Source organism: Colossoma macropomum, unplaced genomic scaffold (assembly GCF_904425465.1).
Source record: "Colossoma macropomum unplaced genomic scaffold, Colossoma_macropomum, whole genome shotgun sequence".
In the NCBI taxonomy this organism is placed as follows: domain Eukaryota; kingdom Metazoa; phylum Chordata; class Actinopteri; order Characiformes; family Serrasalmidae; genus Colossoma; species Colossoma macropomum.
Window position 1 is genome coordinate 23,408,509 of NW_023494785.1, and position 12,243 is coordinate 23,420,751.

Sequence of the window (12,243 nt, forward strand, 5' to 3'; positions counted from 1 at the left end):
TTGACAGTTGATACTAAAGTAAGTCAGTGAAATTTTATCAGTTGTCAGTGAATTTAAACACCCTGTGCACAAATTTGAATACCCGAATTCTGTTCATGGAGCAAAGAAACAGAGATTAAGACATGGAAGGTGTTGAAATAGGTTTGAACTTAACGTAGAGTATTGCTACACTAAGAGAATGTTAACATATCCAGTATCACTTCTGTTTGAGATTGAAAGGCACTAGAGAGGACTATGGACTTGGCACAGAACTGTCTGCGTGCAAATAAGGCTGTAACAGTCAACATAATTTTCTTCCCCTGCTTAAATTTATTAAATTACTGTAAAACACCAGGGGTGAGGGGACGAGTGAAACACTTGTTTTATTATATATTATTGCGTGTTGGAGGTTAAGGTCAGGGCTTGTCTTGCTGGAGAAATGCAATATTTTTTCTTAGGAACTTGGCATACCTTGAGCCAGCAAGGTTTTTTTTTTAATGAAGTGTTAACGTTGTTAATGTTATTCTTTGCAAGAAACTTCTTCTGAACCACCCATCTTCTTCAGTAATCCTGTCAATGACAGAAGTGTCCTTTAACTTTCAAAGATGTTATTAGCATGGATTACATTTGCATTCATCATGCCTGTGTTAAAAGTGTTACTGAACAGCAGGTCTCGAATATCTACAGACATGGATGCTTATTATTTGCTGTCAATTTGGCTGTGTAAAATGTTTAATATATATTTAATATATGGTAAATGTCCTCAGACTAAGCCAGATGATGTAAAAATGTTCCTGACTGAAGTCATTTTTCTTTATTGAAATTGTTTCATATTAACTGTCCAGATATGTGATCTAACAACTTGCATAAGAGGCTATGCCGTGTATTTTTTTTTCCCCGGTATATTGTGCATTTGTAAAGCTGCAGGGATCAGAGATGGAAATGCACCTCAGCGACTGGAGTTTTGTCTTCCCTGAATCATAATGTGAGGGTGCCGTAACTCCCATACTACTTAGGCATAAATTAGAGGGTGTTATTTGAGATGCGTCAAGGAGATGTGTTGTGTTCTTGTGGTGTAAGTAGCACACCTCTTCCCTTTTTGAATTAAGTAAACAATGAATGACTAAATAATGTCTGGTTTTAATTAGAGATGCACTGAATTAAATGCATAACACACATTCTAATAGTATTACAGTGTGGACTACTGTATGCCAAGAAAAAAATGTAAAAACTTCAAAATTTGCAAATAACCGGACTTATTGAGGTATTTCTGAAATCCAACTATTGTAAAACCATTTTTATGAATGATCACATTCTCTTTCCACTTTCACAAAGATAATAGTGACACACTGCTAAAGTTGGGTTGTCTAAGAACTGAATGCATCATGTTTCAGTCTAGAAACATTCTGTGAAGTGTACAGTATTAATCATTTACCAAAATGGATGTTTCCTGTAGTAAACAACATTCACCAGTAACAGAATGGGCCATAGTTTAAGATCATCCATGATTCACTAACTTCTGCACAACATCCTAACCAGCTTTACTGGGATCTGTTTTGCTACACTCAATGTTTTATGAGTCTCAGTATTTCCATAACAGTGAAAGTAAAACTCTCCCTAAAGATCTGTTTCTGGAAAGATCTTGTAATCTGTAGGCAAACAGCTTTACTGAAATTTGATGAATGCTAATGCTTTTTGCTCCAATTCAGTAAGCTTGTTTACTATTTTCGGTACACAATAAGCAACTGATGTCTTTTTTGTGTACTGAAATGAAATATTTGTAATTATGAAGTGTTCACTTTGTCACTGCTCAGTATTCAAAACACATCCTACTTCCTTCTGCCAATTATGAGGCTTCAAAGTTATTCCAAGAGCATTGCTTTGATGTTCTCTTGCCAGGGGACAAGCTCCTTGTCCTCATCTGGAAAATCTTCCAGATTGTTTCTCAAGGTTAATCACTTCTTTTACGTTGGATTAAATCTCTAGGAAATTAACTCCAAGGACATGCATGAGCCATAACAGTCTTGATTACTATACTTTCTTCACTTTGTAATAAAGAGATTAAAGGTGTTCCATTATAAGACAGATCTGTGTTGAATTGATCACTGAATTAGGCATAGTCCACCTTGTTTATGAGCAGCAAATTTTTGCTTACTTGTACATTTTGACAAAATTGCATAATTAAGTAATTTGTCTACATTTGTTGCAGGAATTTTCAGTGTTTCCAATAGAATATTGATGGCTCAGAGTAGAGCTAGGTGATATGGCAAAAATATATCATGATACTTCAAGAGCTGAGATCACAGTACACCAAGATATTTATTTTGTCTGACATCTGACAAGTTGGAACAGACCACTAGTGCTGCCACCAATTGAAATATGGTTTGTATTCAATGCTTCACATACTGTGCTGAACTGACTCCAATTAAACAGGAGTAATGATGTTCTCTTTGTAATAAAACAAGCAGTTGTTTAGTTTTCTTAAAGTGCTCACAAAATCCACTGTGAAGTAATTCATCACGACTATGATAAATGTTGTCGTATTGCCCAGAGCTAGCTGTATATATGTGTGTGTGTATGTGTATATATATATATATATATATATATATATATATATATATATATATATATATATATATATATATATATATATAAAATATTAAATGCCATAAAACATGTTTTATTTACAGAGCTCCCAAAAGAAGCTGTTCTAAGTGCTGTACCACATTTGCACAGACTGTCTGATTAAACACCCCCCTGCCCCCGATTACTATTGACTGAGAGGGTGCTCCTCTTACGACTAACTGCTGTCTACGTCTCACATAAAACCAAACACAGAATAAAAGGTAAATTAGAACCTGAAGCTTCTCCAGCATTCTCTGTTAATGCTGGACCTGCGTGAGAAGTCTTGTGACCATCACGTGAGCTAAAGAGAACTATGCCCACTTCCGTGCTTGTGATGTGAAACAAACACAGCTACTTGTAACCATACTGTACCATACCGTATTATACTGCCCAGTGGATAAACAGTATTAGTGTTATTTTAGTCTGTAGGGTTATTATTATGTGTGGTCTATTATTGATATTAAGCTAATAGGCTGGGCTAAGTTAAATTTTTGTTTTGTACTTAAATCTTTAAGCCAGTATTCATGTCTGTGGTCCGTCAGCGTCCTATTTGTATGGTCCCATTTTTAGATGATGGTGGATCCGTTCTTATCAGCACCACACACCTACCTAGACTGAAGCTTTCATGAAGGTTGTGCTTTTATCTTGTAGTGATAATTGATCAGGCTTGGAATGATTGTACAGTGGTATGTGCTTTTGCTGTTATAGAGTGCTTAAAGCAAATGCTTAAAGAGAAATGCCGTGTCAAAGAAGCACCTTCTCCAGTTTATGCTGACAGTACTGGATCTCGATCTACATGATGTTGCTGATGCTCATGCATCTGTTTATTTTTTTGGGCCTCTGTACAAAAATGTGTGTCTGTGAAATTTCTAATACAAGTAAGTTCTTTCAATAATTACATTAGCTATGAACTGCCACCCCCCCACCACCAATTGCAAATGTTTGTTTCCTTCTTTGCAATTATGAAACACTAGTAGAGATTACATTTTGCAATCTGCTTGTTTGAGAGAAGGTGTAGAAATAAAGTGTGTTTGCTGATAAACAATCATCATTGCATAAATTTAGGTCAGGCTTAGTTACATCATCTCACTGTCTTGCACTTGCACTGACTTTGCTGTTTGTGTCCCAGTTTTGTCTGTTTACTGAATAAGAGCTACATCCAGTGATATGATGTGCAAATCCAGATCCAGAAATCCGCATCCAGTCAACTGACAAATTTCCCAGATAGCAAATTTATTAATTTTTATCTAATATTGTAGAGGACTGAATATTCTTCAGCACACCTGCATTTATGTGGTAAAAGTTCTGTGGAATGCATTGAGGACACCTTTTAAGAAGCTCATATACATTAATAAATTGTGTATAGTAAATGTAGAAATGCAGAATTGTTAGTTACTCTTCAAATTAGTAGTTCCCTTGTTAGTGTTTTGTGCTTTTCGTGTTTAGGTAAGTAGGTTTCACATTGTTTTAAAAAGCAAATTAGTAACAGTATGCAAATGAAACAGTAACATGCAAATGTGAATATGAGGAGGCTTTTTATGGCGACTGCTGCAAATTTTCAGTGGAAGAATGCCTGAACATTATCTGGGCATTAGATAAATGAAGAACACAGAGAGCATCTGTAAGTGAATCGCTAAGAGAGAACATTTTCTCTTGCATGTTAAAGTAATGATTCATCCAAAAATCTCATTTACATGATTTTGCTCTTACCCCAAATATAGTCCATCAGCCTAGACATATTTGAAGTTTGTTTCTTTAGTTTTGCACTGGAACTACGAGGCAAACATAGGTGACAGATAATGGAAGCTACCCCACCATTAGCATGATGCATGTCCAAATCATTATGCTTTTGCCTCAGCGTTGTTAATAGACTTGTTTATGTAGTTGTTGATACTATTGTCTGTACGACCTAAAGTACATCATGTACATAAAAACAGCATGTGCAATCTGAGGCCTTTTTATCCCATGCATTTGTTTATTTTTATAGACAGTATGCCATACAGTGTCAAAAAACACATGAGCAAGAGTAGTTGTAGGTTAGAATGTGTCTGGCCCTCGCCCTGCTCAAATTAGCGTCCTTGAAAAAGTTTGAACATGTTATCATATATCTTATATACAACTGTTCCATCTTTTATCTTTTTATATTTCATTCTATATCCTGTGTATTATAGGTTTCTTTTTTTTACAGCAGTGACCAAAAAGGTTGGGATGCTGTCCAAACGTAAATAAAAACAGAATGCAATGATGTGCAAATCATTTAAACCCTATATTTCATCAAAATGGTACAAAGACAACAAATCAAATGTTGAAACTGAAATTTTATGGTTTTTGAAAAATAGATGCCCATTTTGAATTTGTTGCTGGCAGAACATTTTTAAAAAGTTGGGACGGGGGCAACGAAAGACTGGTAAGTTTGTATAATGCAACTCCCATAACTGACTAGGTTAATTGGCAGGGAAAAAAAAGAGCATCCCAGAGAGGCTGAGTCTTTCAGAAGTAAAGATGCGGGGTTGACCACTCTGTGAAAGACTATACGGGCAAATAGAGCAACAATTCAAGATTAACATTTCTCAAGCGAAGAACTTGGAATTTTCATCATCTACGGTATATAATGTAAAAGATTTAGAGAATCCAGAGAAATCTCTGTATGCAAAGGACAAGTCTGAAAACTGACATTGGATTGCCATAAGAACCAGACATAATTCTGTAGTGGAAATCACTGCATGGGCTCAGGAACACTTGCGAAAACCACTGTCTGTGAACACCATTTGTCGATGCGTCCACAAATGCAAGTTAAAACCGTTCAAAGAATCAAACACTATATTTACTGTTTCTAGAAACACCTCTGCCTTTTCTGGGCCTGATCTCATTTAAGATAATTCTTTTTTTCGAAATCATGGACGCAGCATCCTCTGGGCTAAAGAGGAGAGTGATCATCTTTCTTATTATCAACGCACAGTTCAAAAGCCAGCATCTTTGATGTTATGGGGGCGCATTAGTGCACATGACATGACTTCTGTGAAGGTACCATTAATGCTGTACAAAGTACACAGGTATTTCGACAGCATGGCTCCATTGTAAGAGTTGGGCTGCTAAACTGGCCAGACCTGCCACCCACTGAAAACATTTGGCACATTATGAAATGAAAAATATGACAAAGAAGACCCCTGAACAGTTGAACAGCTGAAATCCTATGTCAAGACTGGGAAGACATTTCACTTTTAAAACTACAGCAGTTGGTCTCTTCAGTTCCCAAACGTTAAGTTTTGTTGAAGGAAGAGATGATGCAGCACAGGGTTAAACATGCCCTTGTTCCAGCTTTTTGGACATGTGTTGTTGGCATCAAATTCAAAATGGGCATATATTATTTAATAAAAACAGAAATTCCTGAGTTTCGACATCAGAAGTTTTGTTTGATATGTTGTCTTTGTACTATTTTCAATGAAAAGGTTTAAATGATTTGCACATCAATGCATTCTGTTTTTGTTTATATTTTACAGTGTCCCAACTTTTTTGGAATCGGTTGTACTTCTGTGGATTGTCTAGTGCTGTCAGTGCCATTCTATTCTATTTGGAAAGGCTTTTGCTTTTTTACCATGCTTAAAAGAGCTGTCATAAGTACTTTGATTATAATTGTACACAGAAAAAAATCTTTATTCTTGGCTTTGGGTTGAGTATTTTCTGACTTTCTGCCATGTGTGGATCAAATCGATTAAGAAATAACATCAGTACTGTGACAAGCTGCTTAGGTTCTGTCCTGAAAAATGATTAGGTATTTTTCTTCTTGTTATACAATTTTCTGTCATTTAAATCAGAGCCCTTGATAGAGTAAGGTAGCCTGATCAAGCACTCTGAATTAAATCTAGCTTTTCTCACTTTTGCTCCAGAGTTTTGTAAGGCTGAATGGGAGGAATGTTGAGTAATTAAGCTGGCTTTGCCAAAGCCACCCATGGCTCTTGGTTTTTAATAAGCCTGCCCGTCTATCTCATTATGCTCCTCATGATATGAGGATAACTGCTCTGGGTATGTGAGGAGACATCATCAAATTTAATAAACGCATGATGGTGGTGTTTTTTCCCCTTTTTTTTTTTTCTCCTGCAATTTCCCTTAACAGCTTAGACCGTTACTTCAGCCTGAAGCGTTGTCCTGCTTCTCCTGCAGTTGTGACTGTTGTAGCTTTCTTTTAGCTGGGTTATTGACCACATACTGCATTTTTTAGTATGGATCCCACATAGTCGTTGCCTCCAGTGAGTCAACCTCAGATCCTGTTCACTGAAGGTTTAGAAAGTAGCATGTTCCTATTTTTCCATGGACACCCACACTTGACGACTTCTCTAAAAGAAGCAGACTTTCACTCCAGAGGTTTTTCTTTAATTTAAGCACCCAAGTCTGCCTCCATCCGCTCTGCACTGGGCATTAATAAATGGTTCTGTAGCTTGGCACTGCTGGGCGGGACCTTTTCAAAGGCCTCCATGTATATCCACGCAGTGTGAAATTGAGTTTCATGAAAACAGGCTCAGAGTTAAGAGATCGAGGAAGCAGTGAACGGAGCGTCTGGCAGAGAGGTTAATCTGCGGAGGTGATATTTCCAGCTTGCCACTCCTATAGAGTGGGATGGGTGGTTACAAGCAAAGTGTCCAATAACTAGCATAAGGCAGCATCCACTGTGTCTGTTTGCTGAACGTTCATGATTTCCAACCCTCCTGTTCCTCCCACTCATGGTGCTCTCAGAAGGTGGTGGGTTGCCAGATCACCACCTGAATGCTGCCATTTTCTCCTGGCTGTGAAAGGGTTGTGCTATCTGATTGGGTGGTCATTAATCTGATGGCTGGCTGTCTGCGAAAACTAGCCAGAAATGGAGAATGTTTCTCATTCAGTTACCATGACAACAACTAAGACATCTTTCTGTCTTGGAAATATTTATCTGAACTCTTATTTTTGAAATAACAAAAAAGTTAAAATTACTATCTTGGGACCTAGAATTCTCTTCTCTTTTACTTTGCATGTCTCATCTGTGTTGTACACTTTTTTGGTATATTTTATCCATTACCATAAGTGTAGATGTTCTACTCTGGGCCCTCTCACAACATGAAGCAGCTCACTAGCCTCTCTATTCATAAATGTTTATGTATCGGCAGATATATATATGTAAAATACCAGGTACCACCATTGGCCCATACTTCCAAAGTCATTGTATTCCTAATTTAACATGCTGCCATTGATTTTGCATGTAATTGAATTTTTAATGGGTAGAATGTACGAGCGAGTGATTGACTTAATTTCTTTTCTCTTTTTCTCTTTCTTGTATAAATAACAGACATAGTTGACACCTTTATCGCAAAACCATACAACCTCTAAGGTCTTGGGCTGCTACAGCAAGTCAAAATGTGGTGAAATCAACAGAGTTTTATATTTAAATTGATTAAAGAGAAGCCCATAATCAGTGTTTAGCTCCAGTATGTCTAAAATTTATAGGGGCAGAAGCACTTGATGAACTCAGCTAAGTTGATATATTTGCACTGCTCTCGCATATGCACACACACACACAGAGGCCTGTGTGGGGAAGGAAATGGGGAAGGTGGAAACAAGCTGGAGTTTACTGAGTACTGTTTTGGTATTTGCTTTCAAAGCATAGGGTGAATATACGAATATGAATAAATACACCAGTAAACATAATGCAGCTACACTCACTGAGCACTTTATTAGGTACACTTAACTTGTATCTAAGGGCGTTTTCACACTTGGGCCGTTTCAGCGTCTGAAGTGGACTCAGACCGCTGAGTCATGGTTTCTTTTGAATATGTGAACACGCCAAACAAACTCAGACCCCTCTAAACGACCCCAAAAACGAACCGAACTGAGACCATCTCTCGTGGTCTCAGTTCGGTTCGTTTGTAGTTTGTTTTGTGGTTCGATTAATTTGTGCATTGTGAAAACAAAACGGCCCCAGTCCGCTTTAGCTCTGCTTTATGGTGAAGACCTCGATGCTCGCCGTACACACGGCCACAGTCTTCAGCGCTTCAGTAGGTAAACAGACCAGGGATCATTATGAGGTTCTACTCAGGATAAAGTCTGTCCGTGATCTGAGACAGACAGCAGCGCTGACTTATACCGTATACGAGAGCTTGCGTGATTATACCGCGTTAAAGGCTCGAGCTGGGCACGCAGCGCAGTTTTCAGCTGCTTTCACTCTGAACGCTGAATGAATGAAAATTCGCCGGGTGGAGCTTCAGTGAGGAGCACAGCCGAAAACTGAGCCCACCACGGCAGACCCGCAGGGCCATTTTTCCAATTTGGACTTCGACCAATCGTTTCAGCGCGGCCAATAGGAGAGCAGCAGGCGGATCTGGTGGTTCTTCTCGTCACCTGATAGCTCGGATTTATCAGAGAACGCTGCCCACTTGGCGAGCGCTGTGCACACTGTCAGTGCTGTGAAAGGTGTCTGAGTTCTAATGGAGTTATGGTCTGAACAAGAAGTGGTCTGAGATCTCAGTGGACCAGACAGAAGACTGAGTCCTCTTTATAGTTCACTTACACTGTGAACACAAAACGAACTGAGGTCATTTGCAGTTGGTTCCCTTCCAGGTTCACCTTAACAGAACTAGGTTCGGTTCTTTTAAAACAAACTATATGTGAAAACACTGTAAAACTCATTGTCCATTTTATCAGCTCCACTTACCATATAGGAGCACTTTGTAGTTCTACAATTACAGACTGTAGTCCATCTGCATACTTTGCTATCCCATCTTTCCCTCGTTCATCAGTGGTCAGGACCCCCACAGGACCACGACAGAGCAGGTAATAATTGGTGGATCATTCTCAACACTGCAGTGACATGGGCATCCTCTGTGGTGGTCCTGTGGGGGTCCTGACCATTGAAGAACAGGGTAACAGGGGGCTAACAAAGTATACAGAGAACCAGCCTGTAACTGTAGAACTACAAAGTGAACCTCTGTCTTTAGTAGAACTGATAAAATGGACAATGAGTGTAGATACAAGGTAGATGTACCTAATAAAGTGCTCAGTGGGTGTAGTTTACTTGCAGAGTGAGAAATATTTGCTACATTAATCTGCTGGTTTTAGAGAAGTGTCAGAGGCATGCTAAGCAGGAGGTAGCCGTGAACTTGTCTGTAACAATCAGATTACACTGCTCATTTCCACAGTGCAGTTGTTGAAGATTCATACTTCTGCAGACTACAAGGTGGCTAGAGATTAGTTGACATGTGGAGGTGGTTGAGGCCAAAGAGAAGCCCTCATAAAGAATCTGTCCACATGATCAGGGTTGACAGCACTGTTTTTTTGAGTTGTTTACTGTGTGGAAGATGTGAAACTCCAATATTCATGCCTGAGAGGTGTGAAGAGACTAATAGTAGGTTCTTCAGTTTGCTGGACTTTGTGTACATAAGCAGTAGCCTTTTTCAGAGTTGGCCTAAAAATCAGTGGTTTCTCAGTCCTGGTGCAAGAGTTCCACTGCCCTTCACATTTTAGATTATTCTCTGTTCCCAACACACCTGAAGCCACAGGGCTAAATCTAGGGAGAGTTTTAGTGGGGTGGGTGTTGGGGAGATTGGGGTGGTAGGGACGTTGTGATGTTCTAGTATATATGAATAACCAAACTAAATATTCTTTTAACTTAACTGGCATGTATGGTTAAGATCAAAATATATAAAGTGGCTAACAATATATGCAACAAACAATCGTTGGGAAATTGAAACATCAGTGCAACTAATTAACAAGGCTTTTTTGAAGTGAACTAGCTGTGTTAGAGCAGGGAAAACATTACAACATGCAGAGCAGTGGTGCTTCAGGACCAGGATTGAGAACCACTGGTTTAAATAATCATCCAAATTAGGCTATAGTTTTGGTTTTAAGTTCTCATAGCAAGACTTTCAAATAAGGCTTTGAAATAGTTTACCTTTTGAAAAACATATCCATCTTCTTTAGCTCTTTATTTGGCATCGGTCATTATGCTTGTATTCCTTTGTGTGGTAGGGAACCACATCAGACATTTGGCTGGTCAGCAGATGTAGGCTTAGGTAGCTACCTTCATTTGTCAAATTTAGAGGCCAAACTTTGTGATATGCTTTTGAAATCCTTCTGAATCTGCGTCACGATTCATTGTTATCCTGTTCAAAGCTTTTGTGATTCAGTTCTTTGAAAGCTTCCTTTTTCGGCTCTGAACAGAAATGGTCCAGGTCGACTAAATAGACACAAATTGCAGAGGGAAGGACAGTTTGGCAAAATGGATTTCTGTTCTGATTGTGTCCCAGTTGCAGAAGATGCAAATTTCCTGTTATTTAGTTAGAGAGGTGCTTCACCTAATTGTATTCAGCTACTGCAGAAATTGTCATGTGAAGAAGTACACTCCATGAAAAATACAGACATACAGATATCAAGTCTTTAAACTGAGTTGATAGATAACTTGTCACTCGGGTGGTACCCTCAAGGGTACATCTCGGTGCCTTTAGTCAGGGAACATAATTGTATCATCTATTGAATTTTGTATTGAGTCCACACATCCTGTCTCGTCTCAGCTTTTTATTTCATTGTTCTGTTTTAAAACATTAGGTTATGAAAAGGTATAAATACTTTTCACTTGGGAAAAACCTATTTAAGGTACACAACTGGACCGTAAGATCAATGTTGTGCCTTTGCGGGTACATTTACATTGTTTGTACCTTGATGAACGTGAAATGTACCTGCACAGTACCTTTTATTTCTAACAGTGTGGTTTTAAAAAAAAAAACGTCCATTAACGTAACCCATTAACAGACCATGAGATGCTATAACAAGTCTCTAAGAACTCCAAAATGTCATCACAGTATCTGCAGGAAGCTCTTGCCATTGTTGATGTTAAAGTGCATGCAACTACTATTGGAAAATGACTGTACAGATTTGACCTACATATGGGAGGTGTGTCAGGAGGAAGCCTTTGCTGTCTGAAAACAACAGTGGGGCAAGTTTGCTAATGAATATCTGGGCAAGGACCAGGACTTGTGGAACAGTGTGCTTTGGACACATGAGTCAAAAATAGAGTTGCTTGGCCACAGTACCAGAAGCCATGTTTGTCCAAAACCAAAGGCTGCATTTGATCAGAAGAACTTCATACCAACTGTAAAGCATGGTGGTGGAAATGTTATGGTTTGGGGCTGCTTTGCTGCCTCATGGCCAGGCCAATTTGCAATCCTAGAATCGGCTGAGTTTTCTTTCATACCAGAGAGTGTTTGAAGAGAACGTGACACTATCTGTCCAAAAAAAAAATTGATACTGATGACGTGGACCTTCCATCAAGATAATGATACAAACATACCCAGACCCAAACATACAAGTAAATCCACGCAGGAATGGCTCAAAATAAAGAAATGGAGAGTTACGGAATGGCCTAGTCAAAGCCCAGATCTGAATCCCACTGGAATGCTGTGGTGGGATTTAAACCAGTTGTACCTGCATGAAACCTCTGAAACATTGCACAGTTGAAAAAACTTTGCATGGAGGAATGGGCAAAAATTTCTTCCAGTAGATGTCAAAAACGGGTAGACAGTTGTAGGAAACGCCTACATGAAGTTGTTTCTGCAAAGGGGGGCAGGACCAGTTACTGAAGCCAGGGGTGTACATACCTTTTCAACAGAGAAAAAAAGT

The 12,243-nt window shown here is 38.8% G+C and overlaps 1 protein-coding gene across 1 annotated transcript in view; it reads left to right on the plus strand.

Moving 5' to 3' along the window:
* Positions 1-12,243, plus strand: part of stt3b (STT3 oligosaccharyltransferase complex catalytic subunit B) — a 40,043-nt gene that overhangs the window by 8,279 nt on the left and 19,521 nt on the right. The gene's annotated exons all lie outside the window — the stretch shown is intronic.